A 26,062-nucleotide genomic window follows, 5' to 3' on the forward strand; every position below is an offset into this window, starting at 1 on the left:
TCTCTGCCAGTGAAGGAGTGAGAAGATATCTCTGTACCTTGATTTGAAGAATCCTTTGCCTTTAGTTATTCATCTTTAAAGTTGACACCCTAATATGCAAAAGTCTAAGACCCATGATCAATAAGCAGCTTGGGAAACTGCTACTGGGAGGGGTCACAAAGGCAGGTTTCCCCAGGTGGTTGTTTTTGTGACAATTAAAAAACCCACAAGAGAACTGTTCTAGGTTGTCAGTGGGATTCATGATGCTAAGAGAGACTCTTCTCCTGAAGAATTGATGAAAGACTATTGTTAGATGGTGAAACTGACTGGAAATTACAAATTTTGTCTCTTTATATTGTTTTGTAGGAAAGTGAACTGTTTGTAAGGAGAGGAAAAATGGTTTTGGAGTTTCATTCTGTTTTGTTTTAGTTTTTTTCCCAACTTTTTTTTCCCATTCTTTTAGTGTGTGTTAATAAAACTATTTGATCATTTTAAAGGTTGAGCCTGCTTTGTTTTTCTCCTAGTCTCTCTCCCACAGAAAAAAGAGTGAATACTAAGACCAGAATTTAGTGAACGTGAAACCAGTACACCATCCTACTCCCTCCCTGCCCCCCAATTACACAAAAGATGAAAAAATAATATCAACTGCAGCCAAAATAATTTGAAGCTCAATTCCATCTGGTTTTACTTCCACAGAAATATTTCTTTCTTCTTAACCTATTCTATTTTCTGGGATCTCTTTTGCAGTAAAATACTAGTAAATAGAGCCTGACAGTGCATGACAGTATATTTCTGGTTTTAAAATCAGTTAAATTTAGTTTAAGAAATCTCAATAACAGTATCATATAAATGCAGTAGAGGAAATGTAAAGAAGAAGACAATATCATGAACCATCTTCAAGACTGTCTCTCAGAGTGAAATGTTCTATGGGTCTTTCAAACAGCTTTCTAAGTAAAATGGAAAACTAAATGCAAAGGTATTTCACTGTGAGGAAAAAAACCCCACAAATCCCACCCTTATAAAAATAATGGCCTGAACCTCACTTCTAAAAGAGTAAATGGTTTCAAACACAATATCAAGGCAATATCAAGTTGCTATCAAGCTAATGTCAAGTTCATGGAAAGAGGTCAGCTAATGCTCTCTATGCTTCTGAAGTACCAGACCCCAGAACAGCAATAAAAACCCCTGCAGCTACTTATTGAAATATTTTTTGCAAATATTGACTACCTCTTTCAGTGAGAGTCAGATGGTTTGAAGCCACTGTAATTCTTTGGGCCACACATCAAAAAAAAACTCTGCAGAGAGGCAGGTGGCATCTGGACTGCTAAGTCCAATCCACTAAATCCAGTCACCACCAACCACTTCTCTGTTCTGGTACCAACAGCTGCTGTGATCACATGGGGAAGTGTAGGCAGACCAAAAATCTTTTCAGAAATGAGAATTCAAAGGCATAGATGGTTTTATTGTCAGGTAATGATATCGGGAGCTTTTAACCTCCAGATAATGGCAAGAAATTGCCCGAGGTCAGCAATGACTGAAAATTGTGACAATTAGATGGCTTCTTTGTGGCCTATAGGAAATGAATTGGTGGCCTCATTCCAGTTCTCTATTATGAAACAATTACAGCTAATGCTGATCGACATCTTTGATTGCAACCATGGCTCAGAGGCCAAGACTGAATGAGCTTTGAAAATAAACTGCCCTTCAACCCAGAAAAGTCAATCCTCTGAGCCAGAGGTGAGGCAAACACTAGACCGAGAAAAAATGAACCTTTTTTTGCTCACTCTACTGGCAGAAACTTTGTCTCTTGTACTAACTGTCAGTGCCTTCTGCTTAAGGTAGAACATAAAATGGCAGTCCTTACGGAGGATTTAGGAGGACTTATTACATATAACTCTTTACAGATTTCACTCAAGCATGCATGACTTCAGATGGTGTGGTGCTGGTGGTGCCAAGTGTTGTGTGGGTGGTGTGCTCAGTCCACTCTCCAAACTGCTTGCCATCAAAACAAATGGGACAGATGTGGGAACGAAGGAGCACTGTTACCAGAGCTTGAAAGACAGTGCATGTGTGGCTCAGTGAGACAAGGTAATAAATCTAAGATCAAGAACCAAATGTGTATCAGAAAAATTAGTCCAAACAGAGGATTGGGTCTTGGCTATAAAAGGCAAATAGTTCTGGGTCACAGAGTTACTTTATGCCTTTTATTTATGGCATCACAGAAGGGGAATTCTGTGTTAGTGTCCATGTGCTTAATGCAGTCTAGCGTTACTGGTGTTCAATAGAAATAAGGAAGTGTTTTAGATTTAGATGTAAAAACCCCTCAATTTCCTGCCCAATTCTTAAAGTATTTGTGACTAGTTAAATCCTATCTCAGACACAACTAGATCAGAAGATCAGAAGATTTTACTTGAGGAGCTGTTCTTCCTTATAAAAGATTCCTTCTTCCTTTTTCCTTAGAAAAGATTTTATGTGCTGGGAGACATCTCAAAACTCCTGTCCCAACTGTTTATTTCACAGCACAAAGGTCAGTTTGCACTGGCTATGTAAAATATGAATAGTGGTAAACACAAACATTGATTAGCATTTAAAAATATCATGCAAATAAAAAAAAAAAATTAAAAAGGAAAAAAAGAAATTAGAAGTTAGAATGATCCTACAAAATGCATGGTTAAAATGTGCTTCTTCTGAAGTGAGGATTGAAAAAGAACACAGTAGATGTCTGTAGAAGTGTTTGACTGCATGTTGGCCGCTGTCCTTGGCCGGACAGGATTCAGCCTCCTCACTTTCTTCTGTCTTCAGTTATAAAGCATGGGCTGTGTCTGCTTGTCTTAGACACTGCAGTACAGTTTTAGTTCTAAGAAAATACATGCAGCAGTAAAAATTCGCAACAGTACTTTTCCATTGGACGGAAGCATTTCAAGTGTAAGTCTTTAAATTACCTGAGGCAAACACAGAAAGATCAAAGAAGCCTAGAGGAAATTATGCTAATGCTCAGATGAAGCATAATAAGCAACCTCCAACTAGAATGTATGTAATCTATCTGCCTTTTCCTCTAAACACAACCAATGTCTTTCACTGGTCTTACATTTTGGGAGGTTAAAAGCAATGCATTTCTTTATCAGTTGTCCCACTACACAAATGAAAAAGACCTATGGAAACACAAATTCACTTAGAATAATAGAATAGTTTCTTTTGGAAAGAGCCTTAAAGGTCATAAAATTTCAACCACTCCACCATAGCAGAGATCCCACCCACTAGATCGTATTGCTCAGGGTACCATCCTATCAGGTTTTGAACACTTTCACGGGTGAGACATTAACAACTTCTCTGAGCAACCAGTTCCAGTGCTTCAACCCTCTTACAGTACTTTCAGCCTGTCTATTCAGAAGAGGTGCTCTAGCACTCTAATCATCTTTGTGGCTCTCTTCTGTGACAATTCTAACATGTCCATGTCCTTCATGTGCTGGTACCCAGAGCTGGATGCAGCGTTCCAGGTGGGGTCTCTCTCACCAGAGCAGAGCAGAGGGGCAGAATCCCCTCCCTCCCCTGCTGCCCACAGTGCTTTGGATGCAGGCCAGCACAAGTTCGGCTTTCAGGGCTGGGAGTGATCATGGCCTGGTCACGTCCCGCTTTTTATTTACCAGAACTCCCAAACTGTTCTCCACAGGACTGGTCTCAGTAGGTTCATCTCCCAGAGTGCGTCCATGCTTGGAATTGCTCCAGTCCAGCATTGGTCCTAGACTTGTTTAGCTTCATGATGTTCTTGAGGACTCAATCCTTGAGCTTGTCCAGTCTGTCCTGGATATTATCCCTTCCTTCTCTTTTGCCCACTGCACCACTCAGCTCCATGTCCTCTGCAAACTTGCTGAGGGTGCACTCAATAACACAGCCCATGAAATTGATGACAACACTGAAGAGCGCTGGTCCCCGGACAGAGCCCTGAGGGACAGCACTTGTCATTAGCCTCCACCTGGGCATAGAACCATCAACCACCATTCTCTGTATCCATCCATGAAGTTCCTTATCCACAGAATAGTGCACCCTTCAAATCCATGACTCTCCACTTTGGAGACAAAGACCATGTCAATGGCCTTACAGAAATCTAGAAGACATTTTAAGGTTTAGATTAGAAAAGCCCTTTAGGATTGAGACCAGCTGTTTACCCAGAACTGTCAAGTCCATGATTAAATCATGTCTCTAAGTGCCACATCTATATGATTTACAGCTTCATCCAGGTATGGTGACAACCACTTTCCTGGACAACCTGTTCCAATGTCAGACAACCATTTTGGAGAAGATTTCTTTTCTAATATCCAATCTAAACTTTCCTCGGCATAATTTGAAGCTGTTTCTTCTAGTCCTATCAATTTTTACTTGGGAGAAGAGACTGCCACTGAGCTGCTGTTCACAAATCATTCTTTTTTAAAATAAGTTAAAAGCTGTAACTGTCTCTTCCTACACTACATTCACATAGCTATAGACAATGTGCTTAGTTCAACTTCAGATATGACCACTTCTCAGCTGAGATGTAAAAATGTGGCATGCGAATATTCTTAATTGATTTCAGTTGGAAAGTATGTCAATTAGCTTAAATTGCTTTCACATTTTATATAATTCTGATCTCAGAAAAAGTATTACTATTTAATTAAATACAAAATGAATGGAGAGGGCTCTAGATATCAGGCTTACAGAATGATATGTGATCTACTTTTTAGCATTGTTAAGATGTAAAAATTAAAACATTCCTATCCCTTTCTTGCAATGATTTTCCTGTCACGCCCTGTAATATTTTAATGGAGGATCAAGATGCTACGATTTATATGCTAAATGAAGGAGTCTTAAAAAGCTGGAATTATTTTTCACTGACAATAAAAGAGTGAAATAGTAAATCTAAATGGATTAACAGCATGAGTATATCATACAGACAAAAAACCCAGGGAACGAATACTTAAGTTTCTATTTTAAAGTGTCATTCTAAGAAAATCCAGGGTAAAAGTCTCAAGACTTAGTCATTATGATGTCTAAGAGTTTCATTAAAAGATGATATAGAAGAAGGTAACATATCAGGTTTGATATGGAAAAAAATACACTACTTACTGATAGTAATGCAAATATATCAATGGGGAAAAAAAAAAAAAAAAAAAGGTACAGACTTAATAACAAACACCAAATCAGCAAAAAAAATCTGTATGAATTCAATGGTTTCTTAGCCCAGGGTTCTGTCTCTTGCTCTGTTTGTTTGTTTGGTTGGTTGGTTGGGTTTTTTTTGTTTTCTCCATTTATAATTAAGGAATGTCAAGTACAATGTTTCTCTTTTCTCTGATTGGATATTTCTACAATGTATTTTCATTTAAGGAGTTAGCAACTTCAGTAATTTGTATTACTAGGACACTTGAAAGCTACTAAATATATTGTTTACTGTTTAAAACACTGGAATTGTACATAAAATTATACAAAGTGTATATTTTTTATCCTAGATATGTTTCAGTGAGATACTGAAACATTAATGGTTAATGACTAAAAAAATTGTAAATGTGCAAAAGCAGTGGGTACTTTGCTGAGGTCAGTTTTGCACACCATGTCACCAAAAGAAGGGGAGGAGGAGAGTTTTTTGTGTGGTGGTGAAAGCTCTCAACTGCATCAGACAGAGCAGTTGAACACCCACCACTGGAAGACACAAGCTGGGTTTTGATCCAGATATGGGAGAAGGCAAAAAAGAAGCAGTCCCTTCTGAGGCACCACAGTGCTTTTTATCACCCTTACACAATTGGCTCAGGTGTAAATCTTCTTAAGGAAGTATTGGGACATTCTACTCTGCTGCAAGAGAACTACTAACAAGAACCTGAGTTACCTTTGTCCTCAGGGGCAGGTCTTATCAGCTTCAGAAACGGAATTTCTTATTTTCCAGTGTTCTTTATGAATTAAGAAATTATCACCTGTGCTGTTTTCCACAGAAGTTGTGGCCAGTGGGGAATCTGTTCTGGACAGAACAGTACACTTCTGAAGGACTCTCCCCTGTGGAGAGAGCTCACACTGGAGTGATTCTGAAAGGTATTCTGTGGTGAGAATATCCCATGCTGAAGCACATGAACAATGCAAAGGAGTGACAGAGATAAAGTATTATGGATTAATCTCTGTTGGAGTCCAGGGCATTCCTTTGGTTGCCCTGGAGGGTCAGAGACCTGGGCAGGGGGGTCTGGGACCCCAGCCCAGAGCTCAGAGAGACACTGGCTTTGATCTCAGTCCATGGGAAAAACTTCCTACACTGAGAGAGGGTTTACAGGCCACAAGAGTATGAAAAATAGTAGTTTAGTATATCACAGGGTGAAAAAACAGTGAGTTTGGATTTATAGCATTGAAGTGAATGGGGACAAGATGGAGAATTTGGGGCGTTGTCTCCTTCTGCTTCTCTTCTCCTTCCCTCACTCCATTTCTGCAGTGACGTGGCACAAAGTAGTTAGTGAGGATTGGGTCAGAGTAAAGATGACCTTTTTAGTATTAGTAATAGACATTGGTAAGAAATAGTAAATAAGAAATACGTAGCAATTAGTATAAAAGATAAGGACAACCCAGCTCGGGAGGAGACATGAGAAGTCCAAGCCACGGCAAACATCTGTTGGACACTGAGAAAATTGTAAGATAAGAAACAATAAACGAAACATGCAATCTTGAAAAATCTAAACCTGAAGACTCCATCTCTTCCTTCGGTTTGGCACAGAGCTTTGCGGAGGGCCAGGACTCTAAAACCACCTGAATGCCAGGGAATTAAACCCGACAAATCTCCATTCCCCATATGGCTGCACTACTCAGGGAAGAGTTAGAAGGATTGGGAATGGAGGAGTGAAGCTGAGCTGGGGAGGAAGTGGGGGAGGGAGGGGAAATGGAGAGGTAGATTGGTAGGTTTGTCTAATTTTGTCTTTGTTCATCACTATTTGACACCATTTTAAATTTTCCATATGTAAAATCAATCTTTCCCAAGCTGAATCTCTTTTGCCCATGATTGTAACTGGTAGGTGAACTCTGTGTTTTTATCAAACTATGAGTTTTTATATTTTATTTTTCTGCTCTGTCCTCCTGAGGAGAGGGAGTCAGGAGCACCTGGGTGGACATCAGTCATCCAGAGCAATTCCACCCACAAAATGCTGTAGATTAACTTGGAAGAAACTTCTACCTTTGCTTCTCCCCATTATATGAAGCAGCAGTGGAACTAACAGAATCAGAGAACAGAATACATTCTCAAATACGAAGAGAAATCCAACATGCCCACCTCCTTGCTAGAGGAAAAACGACCACAGGAAAGTAAGAGGGAGACTAACGTTCTAATTTGACAGAATTTGTTACAATGAATCATAACTTTGCCTTTCAACTGCAAACATGGTTATTACTGTGATAGTTCCAACCAGGAAAAGTGACAGAAGTTCAAAGTTTGTGTCATTGCTTAATGAAATCTATCTTCTGTAAATATATACACACATATTCAGTCTGTAGGCAGAATTTCCAACACTGTCATGCATGCTTTTGAATGTGGCTTTGTCCATACAGGAATAATGTATAAAGATGTTCATCTAAATATATGAAATACACATATATACCATTTTACCATTTGCATCTACCATTTGGACATTTAGTTTCATTCATGTTTTAAGCTAGCTCAACAGCAGTAGAGGAGTATGCCGTTCTCAAAAATACTGTTTTGATCTTTCATTCCTTGAATATAGCTCATTAAAGACAGAAACTTATAATACTGAACTCTATTAGTAGGAAACATATGTTCTTGAAGAATGGCCGGCTATTTGATATGATGATTAGCAGTATCTTATTGTAGTCTATGACTAAGCAGCCCTTGCAATTTAGTTGCAGAAACCCATGAAGAAATTGTCAGGATACCAAGAGAGTCAGATCCCACTCTCAAGTTTCTGGAAACATCAGTTGAAGATTATTCAAATGTCTGAAACATATATAGTTGAAAAAAAAAAAAATGTTGTTCAATGTACTTCATACATAATACCTTATGCATTGATGCCTTACAACATCTTATAGCCTTGATCTTAACTTTCATAATTAAAAGGGATGTTTAATAATGTTAAAAACACATATATTTCCCTTAATAGGTTTCAATTAAAAATTTTGTGTTGCAATATTAAGAATGGAGTTACTATTATTATTACTATTGTTATTGCTATTATTATTTTGATTCAGCTTTTCTCAGGAAATTATTTTCACTCACAAAACTTTGGGACACTAAATCTATTATGGGAGATTCCACTTTTCAAGATACAGAGATTACAAAGGACATTTTAAAGGTGATTTTATTGCATTACCATATATTAGAAAATTTCCATTCTACCTCCTGCCTTTTTGTAGGAAGAAAGAATGGGGTATTGTTCAACTGACTTGGACAGCTCATCTGAATCTGCTAAAATGTATAATTTTTGATGTTCATTTAGAGAGTTCTTAAAATGCATACTGTTTATTTGACAGACCATGAGATATAGTTCACATTCAGTTTAAGAGCCTTATATCTCAAAGCACACTGGCTGCTGAGTCTGTTTTCTTTGACAGTCTGTATTGAACTGTCCCCGCCTAGAATAGCATCATCAAGCTGCATCACACTGAGGCAGTCATTTTGTTCCTTCCCTTCTCATCACAGAATGATCCTGTAGTCTCAGATGTGCATGTAAGTACATGTAACCTACAAGTACATGTTTTCTTCACAGTGCCACAACAGATCTTCCAATAAGAATAGAAAAGCAAACTCTCATAATACTTGAACTATAAAATAATGGAATAGTAAAGAAAGAAATTCAAAGTGCCACTTGAATTTGACAAAATCCTCAGATAATCAAACTACAACAGGAACTGATGTTATGAATTTGTATCAATGTTATGACTCAATGTACAGAAATGTCTGTGAAAAATAGTGGAACCTTTTAAATATGCCTGTGGTGGGACAGAAATCTAACCCAACATGACACTGAGAAAAATAAGGAATAAGCAGAGACCTTTATAAAAATATTTATGCAACAACACTGCATAGCAAAGCTAGAAGGAACGACTCAAATAACATGGCATTTCCTTTGACACAGTGATCCATCTTTTTGTTTCTTCTATTTATTTCCTCTTCTCTCCAATTTATCTATTTCTGTGAAGTGATGAACATTCAAAGGGTTTTACAGATTTTAAAAATACTTGAAAAATATTAAAAGAATGTTATGATTCGCGGCTTTGGTTGTTAACCTGATCTAGATTGGGTGTTTTCTGCTTTTCAGCTGCACCTTGACTTGTGACAGGGAAGACTTTATTGAAGACGTCACAGTGTTATGTGGATTTAACTTCTCTTTTCAACAACAGGAGACTTATGTTCACACACTCAAGATGTCCCTAAGCCTTTCTCCATACTTGTCTTTGCCTCATCCTTTTGTGAGATCCTCTGTAATGAAACAATTTTTGTAACTTTCCCTAGGAGCTCATTTTTTTTATTAGGGAGCATGGTGGTGTTTTGTACATTTGATTTCCTTTGTCAGCCTGCTGAAATTGCTAGACTATTGAAATTTATTGACTGATGAAGTGATAAAATGATGAATAGAAGGATAAAACCTGAGAGATAGAAGCTGAGTTAGAAAAATAAACTTTAGAAAAAGTGACTGTTTTTAATTGAAACATAAATTTGAGAAACAGGATTATGAGATTTCATTTCTTCAAGTGCTTATGGGAGTGAGTTTGAAGAGGCAAAAACTCTCTATATTGACCCATTCTGGCTGATATGGCACATAGTGTAAAGTTTTATTTAAGTAATCTTAAGGCAGTAAAGATTCAATGGAGAGAACCACCTATAACACCTATAAAGCAGAGAAATGGACAGTTCCAATATGCACCACTGACAATGCAAGTTGCTTACATCATAAGCTATCGGATGTAGAAAAATCCATTAAAATACTTAAATACAATAGATTAGAAAAGAAAAAAAGAAGACAAAGAAATCATCCTTGATTTTTCCAGTGAGACAGTATACTAATGAAAAGGTCAATATACTGTCAGCCACATTCCCACAATACTTATACAGGAAAAGCAAGAGTTTTTCTCAGAGGTCTACTGACTATATTTACCCTGATTCAACTACAAAAATAGATTTTACCTATAAGAATTTTAAAAATTATGATAACTGTAGCAGAATTAAACAGCTAACCCCAAATGGAAAGGGAAAAACATTTATAGAAACTTGTTTTCTTTCAGGAAGTGTTTATCATTACAGCTTCAAAAATCTACAGATCTCACTAATAATGAAAAAAAAACAATTAAAATTAAAAATGCAAAGGATCAAATGTTCTTTTTTATTTTTTTGCTTTCTGATTCTTAAAAGACACAATCTTTTTCTACCACTGGAAATCAGAGAATACCTTAGATAGAAATGAACACTGTCTTTTCAAGTATTTACATAGATCAGGAGCCTTTTATTCAAAAAAGACAGCAACCACTAAATTAAATTAAAAAAAAAAATCACAAATAATTTAAGAGAATAATTTAAAATACCAGATTAAAAAAAAAATTAAGAAAAATCAAAGAGAAACAAAGTTGTAATAACAGTTCCAAGTCTGTCAAGCTCAGAATATACTCTGTAAATCACTGGAGCAGTCAAAAACTTGGCTGATCCCTGAATTCCCACATATACTCACTTCTCATTTCATTTTGTAAGTAGACTATTGTAAAGAGCCCTGGATTAACTTGGAGCTATCAGCCTATTGCACATGCATAATAGCCCTGAAGGAAAGACATGGTATTATTATCAATCACTCAAAGCTTCAGATCTAAAACACACAATTGCCCCCAGGTCTTTTAAGAAAGCACAGTACAGTTAGCTAGTTTACATAGCAGATTCAGCTTTTGTTGTGAATGGCAAATGTAAAACTTCCTGATATGAACTCACCAAATTTTGGAACACTTTAATTTTTTGTTGATACTCATGGAAATATACTGACTTTGCTATGTGTATTTGTATTATATTTAAATTTCTGTTTTGCAGAAACGAAAAGGTAAATACTGTCTGCTGAAAATAGAATTAAGATAGACTGGTATAAAGTTCTCGGAATCATTTTATAACCATGTCATAAGAGGCTAAAAACAGCACTGAAATATCCTGATGGACTTTACTTCTCATACATTAGCAATACTGCCATTAAATAAAAATAAAAACCAAATCGGAAAATAAATTTTCCCTGCAAAAAGTACCACAAAAAGTAAACCTGTAAAAAATAGTGCCTTATTTTTACCGTTTGAAGAATTACTTTAAGCTTACATGTACTGAAAAGAGTCTCTTAAAAAAAAAAAAAAATCAGTTGTTCATTAGATGGTCAAGGTTACCCTTGTTTTTCCTCCAGTCACTAAAAGAGCACTGGGCCTTGATAGGATACCGATTGCCCTGTGCCGTAATGCCACCATGCAAAATTTAGGGGGAAAATATGAAGAACTTGATGGTTATTCTCCTACTGCTTCTTGAAGGTTTTTTCTGAGTTCATTGGCTAGTAAAGCAATATAAGATTTACGAGAAAGGATTTTTCCCACCAGTTGTTTGTAGAGCTCCTAATTTTTGGCCCATTTTTTCAGCCAGAAGAGTATAATGGAAAGCAGGAAAAAGTTTACCTTTGCTGTAAATGGTGAAAAGTTTGAACCCTTATTGAGACAACAAATGTAATAGTCGTTTAAGTATACTTAGTTTTTACAGTACAGACCACAGAAGACCACTACAAATGAGGGACAGCAAAGAGAAAAATATTTTCTGAAAGGCAAAGTAAGAATTTCATGTGGCTTTTGCTTCTTGTGTTCCACATACTACACAGTTCAGAAAACTTTGACTTCTGTTCATTTCTATTTAATAGCTACCTTTTCAATTGAAAGTTACAAAAAAAAATCTTTTAAAAATGGATAAAAATCTGAGTCTTAAGGAGAGAAATATTAGTGAAGTATAAACAATCCTGACGCAACAGTGACTCCAACTTTCCATTAATATCATCAGAATAAAGCTACCATGAGAAATACAGATACATGAGAAGAACATTTTACAAGGCTGTAGATTTCTATTGAAAAATAAAGTGAAACTAGAAACAAAATCCAGTATATAATGTTATTTTAAACACTTTTTTTTCTCACTATATATCAGTGTGAAAATTCTCCAATTGTGATGAGGATGATGAGTTGCAACACTGTGTTTATGGAATTGTTAGTCATATTTCCTTCGCTAGTCCACTTTTCCCCTTTTTCTTTTCTTTTCTTTTTTTAACAATAAAAACCACAATCTGTCAATTAATTGACAAGCTTTGACTTCAGAGAATAATTCAGTTGCAGCATTAAGTGGTCAATATATATTTTCCCAACAGTTATAAAAATAATTCTGTTGCAAATACTTTTTTTTTAAACAGGCAAAATACAATGGTAGTGCAGCTATTAAATACATACAAGTATAGCTGAACTGCATCTATCTGAGTGTACTCCAAATCTACAAGTCTGGAGAAATGAATGTGAAGACAGTTTTTCTGTACTTCTGTTTGGGCTGTCTTTTACCCATGAGGTCAGGTCTACAGGTTGTACAATCCAGATCACATAGTATAGTGTCACCTGAAGGCTGCTGTAATGTTTCCTGAGCCAAACTGTGTATTTGTATGGTACAACTCACATTGGCCTAAGCTTGGAATTTTTCAGCAGTATCTACTGCTGCCCTGGACATACTTCAGGACAATTTTGAATAGATTTGGTGAATAAAATATCACTTCTTATTCTTTACCAAGGAAAAAATCACGCATAAGCTGGTAGAGTCTCAGCTTAGGACATTGTCTAGATTCTTAGATTTAGTTTTCACCAAAGTGCCATGTTCCTGCACAGTTTTCCACATTTTGAATTGAAAAGATAAAAGTTACAGCAACACAAAGGAAAAAAGGACACAAAACTGTTCATGATCTTCTCCTTCCCTTGTGAAATATCCATCAAAATCAGATAAGACAGACTGACTTTTGGTAATGTTTTAACGTGTCCCTACCACATTGCCTAATGTTAGGTCAATTGGTTTCTTCAGGTTGTTCTAAGGAATAAGATGGATTGTTTAAACAGGAGTTTTAGAGGTGAAAAGAATTCTCAGTATCTAATAATAAAACAAATACTATGGTAAAATAAACAGGCAATCACCCTAAAATTCACTTAACAACCTTTTAATAAAATAATTTGCATAGATATCATTAATCTCTGTTAACTTAATTATTTACTTTTTTTTTTCATTTTTCTCACAGTGGTTATATGCTGTTAGGTGTAGAGACTCTTCTTGATATCACAATGTAAGGGAATAAGTCAGTCTCTTTTTGTCAAAAAAATGTTTTCTCTAAAGAAAACAATTTACAGCACAAAATAAAGAGCTTCTCAGAACTAAAATTGCAATGGTCATTTGCATTTGTGATTGTGAAATAGATTTTTTTTTTTTTTTTTTAATGGAGAAAGGAGTGAGATAGAACTTGCAACTGAAAAAAGTCCAAAAACTGTCAGTTAAAAAAAAAAAAAAAAAACAAACAAAACAAAACAAAAAAACCTATTGAAATAGGCTTACCTGTTTAACTTTTTTAAAAGTCCAACACTTCCTCTTTACCCCACAAATTTTTTAGCACCTGGGGGAAGCCAAAACACAGCACTTGATCATAATAATCCCAGCCTCTCATGAACAGCATCTCTCATGGCACCACACTCAGAATGCTTGAAACAGACCTGGAAAACACAGATTTTTTTCCATTTTTATAGAATGCTCCACCATGTCTTAGTATAATGAAACACAAGCACTTAATGACTACAGTATAAAGGAATAAAAAAAAATCATAAATATCACTTGGTAAAAAGATGGGGACTGAGAAGCTCATGTTCCAGAAGACATTTTAGTTGAGTATATACAATTCTGTTGCACTTATTGACTGATTGAAACTGTCAGGAATAAGAAATAGTATTTATCTTAAAAAAAAAAAAAAAAGAAAAAAAAAAAAAGAAAAGTGCATATTTTCAGACATAGACTTGTAAGTATTTTCTCATTTGAATTTCAAAATTAGTATCTTCTTCTGGACTAAAAAGAATCTCATCTAAGAAAAGTCATGGAAAGGCTTTAGTACAATTATAGCTAGTTATTCCATGAGAGCTTTGATGAGTACCATTTTGTTCAGTATCTTTAATGGAATATTATAACACCCAGCTGGATGACGCAATGCAAATGATTCTCTTTAAAGCAAATAGAGAATCTAGGCATACTGAAAGATGGCTGTGATATTTGTCTGGAACTCTGCTTCTGTATAGTTGCACTATTTCTTGAAAAATATTTGCTACCATTTATAAGTACCTCTCAGTAATTCACAGAATCACAGAATAACTTCTGGTCAAGGAACTAATGAGGATCGTCCCCTGGAAAAGTGCTTTTGAAGTCACTAGAGTCAGTCAGTACTGGTCACTTTTTAAGTACCACCTCCTACTGGCACAGTAAGAGGCAACTCCAAAATGTCAGAAGTCAAGCAAGTAGGACAAAAGGCCAGCCTGCCTGACAGGGATCTTCCTTTGGAGGCAAGGCAAAAAAAGGAAGGTGTATGTCAGAGCAACATGAGGGGAGGAATATAGAAATGCTGCTTACCACTGTAGGGAGAAAAATAATTTAAAAGTAGTTATAGAGCTGGCTGGTTTCATTGCAAATCCTCTCTTGATGATTTTTGAGTGGGCTTGGGAATCTGGAGAGGAAGTTGAGGAATGTTGTTCTAAGATTTAAAAAACAGAGAAGAATGAGCCTGGAAAATACAGGCTGTCAATCTCACTTCACTCTCTGGTAAAGTTATAGAGAAGATTATTCTGGGAGATAATGAAAAACTGAATGACACCTGAATGCCAGCAGGTCATGAACACAGTCACCAGCATGCCAGCATGGCTTCTTGATGGGAAGTCCTGCTTGTCAATTTTTTTTATTTTTTTTTTCCCCTTTTTTATGACAAAGTAACCCACCTACTGATAAAGTGTAGCCAGCAGATGTAATCTTTTTGCATTTCAGCTTTTGGTACTGTGTCTCACAGAAACATTCTGGACAATATATCCAGCACACCTCTGGATAAACACATAATGAGAGGGGTGAACAATGACAGGTCTACATGTATTGCTCATGGGTCAGGCACAAAGGATTACAGTGACTGGGGTGACATCAGACTGAGGAACTGTCACTGGTGGGGTTCCACAGGGCATCCTCAGCCCTCTGCTCTTCAACATCTTCATTAGCAGCATGGACGCGGGACTGGAAGAGATACAAAGTAAGTTTGCAGTTGACGCAAAATTGGGAGAGGCTGCTGTCTCTCTCCAAAGCAGGGAGACCCTGAGGAAACGCTGGACAAATGAGAGGGCGGCAATCATCAACAATATGAAGTTCAACAAGGGCAAGTGCCAGATTCTGCATGTGGGCCAGGGCAATCATGGGTGTATGTACACACTGGGGAATGAGAGAATGCTGGAAAGCACTGCCATGGCAAGGGCCCTGAGGTTACTGGTCAATGGCAAGTTGAACATGACTTAGCAGTGCCGTGGCAGCCAGGACGTCCATCCATGTCTTGGAGGACATCAGGCACAGCATCACAGCTGGGTAAGGAAGAGGGTTGTCCCACTCTGCTCTGCACTGGGGCAGCCTAACCTTGAGTGCTAGGGGCAGTTTTTAGTGCCACAGTATAAGAAAGACAAAGAAGTAGTTTGAGAAAGTCCAAAGAAGGGCAATGAAGATGGTGAAGTCGTATGAGGAGTGGCTGAGGTCATTTGGTCTGTTCAGCCTGGAGAAAAGGACCCTGAGGAGAGACCTCAGTACAGTTACAGCTCCTGGGTGAGGGGAAGAGGAGGGGCAGGCATCTGATCTCTTCTCTGTGGTGACCTTTGACAGGACACAAGAGAATGGCCTGAAGATGAATCAGGGCAGGTTAAGGTTGAATACCAGGAAAAGGTTCTTCCCTAGAGGCTATTTGGGCACTGGAACAGGCTCCCCAGGGAGCAAGCACCAAGCCTGAACAGAATTCAAAAGCTTTTGGACAACACTCTGAGGCACGTGGTGTGACTCTTGGGGATATTCTGTGCAGGGCTAGGAGTTGGACTTTGACAATCCTTGTGGGTCCCTTCCAACATTGCCTATGCTGGTTTTGTTTGTTTGTTTGTTTGTTTTTTAAAATTTATGTTGGAAAAGACCTCTAAGATCGACTTTAACCTTTTATTGATCAAGACCATACCACTAAGTGCCATGTTCAGTCATTTCTAGAATACCTTCAGTGATGATGGCTCAATCAACGCCCCAGGCAGTCAGTTCTAATGCTTACCAGCCCCCTTCCATGATACCCAACCTGAACCCTACCTTGAGCTATTCAAGGTTATGTCCTGTCATTGGCTTCCTGGGATAAGAGGTCAAGCCCTATCTTTCCACTATCTCCTTTCATGGGATTGTAGGGAATTACAAGGTGTCCCCTGAGTTTTCATTTCTCCAAGGTGAACCACCACTACTCTCTTAGTCACATATCATGACTTAGAACTCAAGTGGACATTTCTGCTACATTCTAGCTGTTTTTTTTTCAGAGTGGAGTGCACCCACGTCTTTCACTGAAAGGATGAAACATTTAGATGAGATGAATTTACTAAATAAAGCTATTTTACCATCTGTTCTCTGTCACTGAAATGTTTAGACCAATGACCAGATATGACGGAGAATACCAAAAGTCACTCAAATAATGGTAAGTTTGTCCAGTAGATGCACTGATCTATGATTTCCTTAAGAGCCTCAAATTGTTATTTCAGTCCCTGTTGAAATTTAAAGAGCATTGCTCCTAAACATCTCAAAAATTCTGTATGTTCCTGTTGTAATGCATTAATTTGGTGTATATTTAGCCAGATTTGTAATGTTCTTTTTGACCTGTCCTTGCCCAGCAGTGGCCATCCCCCACACTGAAATGTAACCTAACTCTGTTCCCCTCCTGCTTCTCCCTGATCGGGTGGTGCCTCTGGGCCCTGCCTCTGGGCCCTGAGCCACAATGGGGGAGGGCCCAGGTGTCTCTGGCATCAGCGAGTCATTGGGCAAGGTCTCCAGCAAGCAGAACAAGACTTGAGAATAAAAGTTGTAATATCCAAGCTGGTGCCAGAGAGCAGACTCTTACTTTTGCCATCGGCGGCTGTCTAATCTCATGGGGAAATACAACAACTGGTGCCCAACATGGGGCTCAAAGCCACAAAAGGTTTCCAAAAAGCTGGAAGAACCACCCAGGGAGCAAGCGGCTGAGGAATCTCATGCAGGTACATGAGTCAGAAACATAGCCCACCCACGCAGAGACACAGACCCGTCAGGCTTGGCGTTCGCTGTGGAGTCTCTGAAACACTGGACTCTAAAGGCCAGGGCTGCAGTTTTCTCCTTTGGACTCAAAAATCCCATTGGAGTGTTGCAGAGAGGCCCCCTCGAATGGCAAGCAGCTCCCAGAAAGAGTGACCACATGTTCATAGAAACATGACCCTGGGAACTGAGACTGGAAGCTCTTTTTGCACCAAAAAGGGTCAGTCTCAGGTAAAAGGAGTGATTGGGAAAGAAAGGAAAGGAACGCTGGAGTTTTGGTGAGTATTACTTTCAATTTTCTAGGGGAAAATCTTTTTCAGAGGTGGGATTCCTCAGGGAAAAGGGTTTTTTCCTCTGTCGGGGAAGGTTTTGCTTTCAGAGTAAACCTTCAAAGTGCTTTCGACAGCCTGGGGGGGTGGAAAAGGAAACTGTTTCCCTTTTTCACTTTTTTTCTCTCCAGTGATGTTTTTTTTTTTCCTTTTAGTTTCTCAGTAACAATAAAGAGGACACAGAAAAAAATCTGAGCCAAAAATGGGTGCTAGGCTGTCTGTACCTCACAAAAGAGTCTATTATTACATTTTTTATATCTTGAATAATAGTGAGACCCATTATTCAAAGAAACAGCTGAAAAAATTAACTCTGTGGTTGTTTTCTCTGTTTCCACACTTATCATTAGAACAAATAAGCTCCCCAGAATTTTGGGAGGCTATAACAAAGAAATAGTTGAATCTGGCTCCTCTAATAATAAAGAAGATGCAAATTTTGCTTTTTATAACTTAAAAATTAAGTTTGCATGGCAAAAGCAAAAGAAAAATGAAAAAAAGGCCAGTTCTTTGTGAATTTTCCCCAGCTTGTACCTTTGCAGGTAGTCTGAGTGCTCAAACCTCCCATCTCAGTGGTCCCCAGGTGGGGGGGGGGCGGGGGGGGGTGTCACAAGATGGAGGGGATTCCTTTGTCCAAAATGGCCGAAGCCATGTTCTCTCGAGCCACGCCACGAGGAGTCTCTCTCTTTGTCTGTCCCTCCTTCTCCCCAGACTCCTCCTTGTCTTCGGTGCCACCCCCAGCACTGCCCTTTCCTCTGACTCTGCCCCCTACCCTCAAACCTCCACCCTCCGACTCCTCCCTGTGTGACTCAAGCCTCCAGCCCCTCCCTGACCCTGGTTCCCACGGTTTCCCCACCCACAGTCCTGGTTCCCACGCCCCAGAGCGGGGGAGCCGGGAACCCAGAAGCAGGAAGCAATCCCGGCTTTTCTGCCACCCCTTTCACATATCAATAATCAAAAAGGAGTGGTGTCCACAGTAATTGGGAACCCTTCCCCCAACAAGGGATTCGGGGTTTATGCAAAGCTCAGGCCAAATTCAAATATGAAAAAGAATACTTTTGCAACTGCTTAAAAGCAAATTTAGCAAGAAATACTACAGTTTCCTTTGACCTCCAAAAAGATTTACTTCCAGAGCTTTGGCAAATCCTGAAACAGCTGTTGATAATAATCTGCCAATTCAATTAGTAACCCAGCCCGATAAGTCTTTCCAAAGTTACAGTAAAATAAAGCAGCTTCCATCAGAACCTTTATTAACATTTGTGGAGCGGTTAACCTGAGCTATTGAGTTAAAGGTTAAGAATAAGGGAACCCAGGAACAGGTCCTGGAGGAGATGGCTCTGGCCGATGCAAACGAACAGTGCAAGGCAGCCATCCTCAGCCTGTCCACAGAACCAGCTCCAACTTTACATGACATGCTCCAGGTGTGTGCCAGGAAGATTCCCTTCATAAAGGCTCATCAAAGCCACAGTTCCAGAGTCAAGCCGCCACAAAAGCTGCTGCTGCAGACACTGTGCCTCCTGCGCCTGTGCCATGGCCACCGCCCAAGAGAAGAACAACGTGTCTCCTGTGCTATCAGGCTGGACATTGGGCATCTCAATGCCCTTTAAAGAAGCCATTTCTGGACTTTCGGGACAATGGGGGCAGGAGGTCTCAAAGGTCTAAAGGGAATTTTTCAAAGAAACTAGAAAATGTAAATGTTAAACTAAATAATCCTGCTTTAACCAGTTCTGCCTTTCAGCAAAAGTCACCAGATATGATAGTAAAGGATCCAGTGACCAGAGAAACAAAAAGTCCTCATGATCAGGGCACCTGGGGTCGTGGGTACGCCTGCGTGTCCACTCCCTCAGGTCTCAAGGGGGTGCCAGCAGAGTGGGTGAAACCTTTCATCCCAAAAACTGCAAAACCCCCTGCAGAGGCCCCACAAGTGGCCAGTGCTGCCTAGAGGAGGAGAAAGCACCAAACCCTCTCCTTATAATTATCATTATTCCTTAACAGTGTTTTTCTAAACAGTTTGCACTGAAGGTCATTTTTCTTTTGCAACTTTAAAGGTACTCAAGGTCCGAATTCTGAGCATCTCCCACGAACCGAGCCTTCCTCCTTCTTAATTTAATAAGAAAAGGGGAAATGTTGTAATGCATTAACTGGGTTTATATTTCATCGGATTTGTAACGTTCTTTTCTATCTGTCCCTGCCCAGCAGTGCCCATCCCCCACACTGAGATGTAACCTACTCCTGTTCCCTCCCGCTTATCACTGACTGGGCAATGCCTCTGGATCTTGCCTATGGACCCTGCCCCCTGGGAGAAAAAGCCACGGCAGGGGAGGGGGCAGGTCTCTCTGGCATTGGCGAGTCATCACAAAAGTTCTCCAGCAAGCAGAGCAGGACTTGAGAATTAAAGCTGTAATATCCAAGCCAGTGTCAGAGAGCAGACTCTTACTTTTGCCATCGGTAGCCGTCTAATCTTGTGGGGAAAACTACATGTTCCCCTTCCACAAGTGTTGAATATGATTTTTAATAGAGAGCAGGAGAACATGTGCTCAGAGGTGTTAGTTCCATGCATATGCATGCAAGATGAAAAAGAAAACATTTTATTTACATTGAGAAATAACTGAAAGAAAATGACAGCAAAATTAGTTTTGCAAAGTATTCTGGAAGTTAACATATAGCATGGCTTCTAAACAAATGAAGCATTTTAGCCTGCAACAACTGAAGTAAAATGAGTGGATCAAAAGAGAAACTGTTGTTCAGCCTTCATCAGTCATTAACATATGTTCTAATGACTTATTAAAGAAATATGGGTATTGATCTAGTATCGATACCCAAATGTGACAGACAAAAACTCTCTAACAGTTTAAAGTTAGAAAGTGTATGTTTATTACGGCCGGGCAGCACGACGGGATAGTTCCCTAATTCGCACTGCGAAATTCACAGGTAATTACAAAGCCTTTTCTTTACAAAAGTGTTGAATACCCAAAATACAAATGCATATTCATACCCCTGTCACCTCCCATTCCTTGCTTCGTACGCTAATTAGCAAAAAAGGCTATTAAGCATGCGTACTTTTTTTCTTAAAATGAGTCGGGGGTCTATTCTGGGGAGGGGTCACCAAAAATGAGGAAGTAAGGTGAGTCTTCCTTGTCCTGACCTTTCCACCTTTTCAATGCATTCATGACAAATGAATCCTTGGTAGAACTTACAGTTTCCTGTGTTCAATGGGTCCTTTAAGCAGGAAATCTGCAGCTATCTTATGTCCTATTTATCACATTTTGTTTTTCCTTACAAGCACAGCTACATAAACACAAAGTTGACAAGCAATGAGTTACTAAATCTGGGGTATCTTATCTAAGATCCAGCTTCTGTTAACTGTGAACAAAGCTTGCCTATCTACTTCAGCTATTTCAGCAACTTATTATCTTAACTTTCCTAAAAATCCCTAATTCTTCAAATTGAATGTCTCACTAAAAGTTGCACAAACAGAAAGTGTTTCTAAAAAAAGGACAAGATTGCACTTCACCCACCTTGGAAGTGAGAGTTCAGAGCATCTGAAGCATGATGCATTACCATGAAAAAAAAAGTTTACAAGCATGAAAAATTTATCATCCATGTGCTCTTCAAATGAAAGAGCAGCCGTATCCATGGTTTTAGGAATGTAGTGGACTAAATGTCCAGGAATTACAGCATTATCTTTCATCATACACCAGGTGAGATGAATGCAGGAAAAGTAAAGATTAGTGAAACAAATTTTGAAAATCAACAGAATATATTGCATTGAGATGCTGATAGTTTCTTTCCATTGAATTCAGTGCAGAAAGATCAGTCACTGACTGATGCCTGGGTCTCCACAATCGAACACAACTGAATCTTACTGGAATTAAGGAAGGAACACACTCATACATGTTATAATAAATCTATTATGGAACTCAAAATACATGGGAAAGGATGATTTTACTTTGTAATTTCCATTGTAATACCTTCTATGGAGCAGCAAGAAATTTTTCTTCAGAAGCATAATATCATAGACACCTAAAGGAGCATAAACAAAAAGTAAAGCTTTTATGAGTATCTTCCAGAAATGTTTGGAAACTGGAAAATTTTATTTAATTGTTGTCATAAAATTCTCAGGATATGTTGGACTGCGTATGGTCAATGCTAAATACCCCATATAATTATCTAAAATTGTGTGATATTTTTGCATCTTACAGAAAAAGAAATTAACCTAAGATTTCAGATTTGGATGCATCAGGACTGTATCACAAACTTTGATCTTTAATGTAGGTGACAAAGACAGAAAGTAATATAATGAAGGGATAAATCATCTGGATAAAGACTGAGATCTCCAGAAACTACTAATATTTTATAATAGCATAGAGAGGGGGCATTCCTGACTCAGAAAAAGAGAAACTGGGCTGAAATGGTCAAAATGAGAACTGACACCTGACCTTAACCATTTACTTCTCTAAAATGACAGACAGCATGGAGAGTATAAATCTTCAGTTCCCTTGAAGCTGCAAAATAAAACTAAAAACTAACAATGAATTAGATAAAAGGATGTAAAAGTAGACACATAGGATGGTAAATGTAGCTGGAATCAGTGGATAACAGATAATGAGGAACCTAAGTGGATCTTGTGGCAAACTTCTGTAACAAGAAACAGTGCATGCCCTAAGAAGAGTTCAAGGCAGGACCACTTACAGTTTTGGGGACTCTCAGCAGATACAACCACTGGAAACTCCTTTAGATGATCTAAGACCACAAAAGGAGTTCTGGTAAGGGGATGAAGCATATAAGTTAGTGCTAGGAAATGTGATATTTATCTATTAGCTAGGAAGTATGTTGTAATGAATGTGTATGATCCTGATGGAATAAATATCTTCTTGTAAAGTTTCATGACATACATCTGAGTGTAGAAAAATCCTCCAAATCTATCCAGTGCTGTAAAAAAGAATGCCTGCTTTCTAATACCTCAAATTGTATTAGAAAGTTTATTTCCCAGTCAATTTTGGTGCCAAAAGAAAAAGAAAACTGCTTAAAATTAGAACAAGCTAGAGTAGAAAAAGTAGGGAGGAACAGTACTTAACCCAGTGAGGATAGGTACTTGTCTCTAAATAACAACAGATGGAGCAGTAGGCATAATTCCCTAGTATGCTAACTCACACCCACACACCTGTGCTAACAAATGGAGATCAGCTGTTAGTTCAGGATACCACAAAGGCAGATTCCTCCATCAGAAAACTCCAAACCCATTTTTCACTGGATTGGAGAGCAAAACAAAGGAAGAGAAAGACAAAGAGTATGGAGTAGGCAGTGTGCAAGGCAAGCATTGACTGAAAGGTATCCAGAGATTTCAAAGATAAAAAGTCAAATACATAGCCACAGATGGCTCTGCAAGATTTCCTATAAATAGTTGAAGACAGAGCAGAAAAAGAAAAAAGTTAAAGAGAAGATATGTTTATCCTGTTTAGCTGGTTTTGGTTGGGATGCAGTTAGTTTTCTCCCTAATAACTAGTATGGGGTTTTGTTTGCATTTTTTCTGGAAACAGTATTGCTAACACAGGCATATTTTTGCTACACCTGAGCAACGCTATGACAGACACCAGGCCTTTATTGCTCCTCACCTATGCCACCAGTGAGGAGGTTGACAGGTGCACAGAAAGTTGGGAGGTGGCACAGCTGAGACAGCTGACTCCAGATGACCCAAGGGATATTCCATACACATGGCAACAAGCCCAGCCTATAAAGCTGGAGGGAAAAAGGAAGGGGAGGGGACATTTGGAGTGATGGCATTTGTCTGTGGAAAGGAAAGGAAAGGAAAGGAAAGGAAAGGAAAGGAAAGGAAAGGAAAGGAAAGGAAAGGAAAGGAAAGGAAAGGAAAGGAAAGGAAAGGAAAGGAAAGGAAAGGAAAGTTTACACTCTCAGAAATTAGTTAACAATTGAAAATGAGGCTTTGTGGTGTTTAGTTGCTAACTGGGTTAAAACACAACAATGGTTTAGTGACCTTCCTTCCTCCCTCCCTCCCTCCTTTCTTTTTTCTTCTTCTCCAGGCTGATTACAGTAGTGTTACAGAACAGTGAATATTTTTAATATCCTTTGAATGTCCTTGACAACAAACTGGTCATTTTGGGATCCAGGACATTGCTGAATTAAAGTTGAGTTCTTTTTACATTGACTTTTGTTTCACTGTACACTATAGCTCCAAAAAGACCTCCAAACCTAACAAGAGATTGTGATGGTACCATCATAATACTTTCTATTCTGAAAGTTCCCAGTCATTGTTGCAAGCACTTTCAACTTTCTTCTTTGTTTTGTTGCTATGCTACATCTGAAATTGCTGTCACAAACCCAATGAAAGGTCTATAAATTCAGAACAAGTATTTAAAACAAGTCATCAGAACTGATATTATATTGCATCCATGTTCTTTTCTCTCAGCCAGCACTTTTTCCCCACCCTTTGTCTGCTCTCTTTATTTAGATGTTAAACCCTTCTATCAGTTAATGGTCCATACCATTTATAGCGTAAGATACAGCATGAAACTTCTGTTACAGTGCCCTCTTTTTCCATTAGCACTATTAAAAAATTATGTTAAAAAATAGAGTGAAAGATGAATATCTCCCCAGAGTTTATACAGAATGAGCCAAAGAGCAGTTCTTCACAACTCTCATTTCTTTCTTCTTTGAGACCTAGGCCTAGTCATTAAATTGCTAAGCAAGACTAGCAGAATGCTAATACTGCAATTAGCAGTGTAATTCTCAAACCTGAGTGGAATTTCAGGCTATCACAGAGTCTAAGCTCCTAAAGTATAAAGAAAGAGCAGGGTGCTGTCACCAGTAATACCATGAAGCCTCTCATATACGGAAATTGGATTCTGCTTCAGTAAAACATCCTTGAACAAAGAAAGTGTAACACGTAACCACTCTTTTGTTTTGTTTTGTTTTGTTTTTTTTCAAGATGATGAAGATGCAAAAGAATATGCAGGCTTATTTTGCATGCCTTGTTTGTTTGATTTTGCTAGCCCCTACTAAGCAGCACACTTAGGTGTTTGTTCTGTGGGATTATGCTTCTAAAAGTATTTTCAGACTTTACCCTTACTGTCTCTCCAGTATTACATCAGTTCACTTTCAAAAATTGGACTGCAGTAATGGTAAAAAATTAACAAGTAGAGAATGAAATTAATATTAAATATTAAACCTGTCTACTTAATAAGTGTTCTGGGGGGTTAGTTATAGTGGCATGCCCTTCTTGTGCAGATTCTTTATTTAAATGCCAGTTTTGTTGAATATCTGTGACTTCGAAAGTCACAGCTTGTATTCTTGCACTAAACCCACCTTCTTAGCAGAGTAAAGACAAAATAAACTTTCCTTTTTTTTACTGCTGTAAAAGAATATGTTATTATAATGGAGTTTTCATTGATGCATCTCAAAGTACTGTGAAGTAAACAGAAGCTGTTGATGATTTTTTGATTCTCTCAACCATGTTATAGGACATCATGGAATCACAGAATGGATGAGTATGGTAGGCATCTCTGGAGATAATCTAGTTCAATGCCCTTGCTCAAAGCAGAATAAACTATAGTAAATAACTTAGGACAATGTACAGTGAGATTTTGAGTATCTCCAGGGATGACAACTTCACAATCTCCTGTGAAAGGAGAACCTACTCAGGGGAACTTACTGTAGAGTTCAAACATCACAGTCGAAATTATTTTCTCATGTTTAGACAGAATTTCATTTATTTCACTTTTCAGTTGTCTCTTGTCTTGCCACTGGCATTAGTGCAAAGAGTTCATCTTCTTCTCCTGATATATATTTATTCACATTGATAAGATTCCCCCAAGCTTTTTCTCCATCCTGAAGAGTCCCAGCCACTCTCAGCCACCCCTCATGTAAGACAAGCTCCAATTCATTACCTTTGTGGCCCTGTGCTGATGTTGCTCTAGTGTGTTTGTGTCATTTGTTCTGGAGAGGGCAGAGCTGTCCACAGCCCCTCAGTCTGTCTCACCAGGTGTGAGCAGAGGGGAAGGACTGGATACCTCGATATATAGACTGCTAATGCAGACTATCTCTGCTGCAGTAGTAGCATGCTCAAGTGTGGTCAGCTTGTCTCCCAGAAACTCCAGGTTCTTCTCTGCAGGTCTGGTTTCCAGCCAGTCAACCCCTTCCTCCCCGCCCGCCCCGCCCCCCCTTCCCCCCCATGCACTAATGCTAGAAGTGTAATTCCTCCCCAGATAAAGGGATTTGCATTTCTCTTTACTGAACTGCATGAAGTTCCTGTTGACACATTATTCCAGCTTGTTAATGCCCTCTAAATGATCCACCTGATATCAGTCACTACTTCCTGTTTTGTATCATCTTCAAATTGCCCCTTTCCTTTCCTTTCCTTTCCTTTCCTTTCCTTTCCTTTCCTTTCCTTTCCTTTCCT

At 38.6% G+C, this 26,062-nt stretch overlaps 1 protein-coding gene across 4 annotated transcripts in view; it reads right to left on the reverse strand.

Annotated features, from left to right (window-relative positions):
* Nucleotides 1-26,062, reverse strand: part of LINGO2 (leucine rich repeat and Ig domain containing 2) — a 467,557-nt gene that overhangs the window by 140,449 nt on the left and 301,046 nt on the right. For 3 of the 4 annotated variants that reach the window (XM_040090096.2, XM_058424072.1, XM_058424073.1), the window contains one exon: nt 13,568-13,722. The gene's annotated coding sequence lies outside the window, so the exon portion shown is untranslated. Of the gene's footprint in view, nt 1-13,567; nt 13,723-21,617; nt 21,653-26,062 lie in introns of those variants that run through there. The other variant, XM_040090098.2, reaches the window with a different exon arrangement.

Source organism: Hirundo rustica, chromosome Z (assembly GCF_015227805.2).
Source record: "Hirundo rustica isolate bHirRus1 chromosome Z, bHirRus1.pri.v3, whole genome shotgun sequence".
In the NCBI taxonomy this organism is placed as follows: Eukaryota; Metazoa; Chordata; class Aves; order Passeriformes; family Hirundinidae; genus Hirundo; species Hirundo rustica.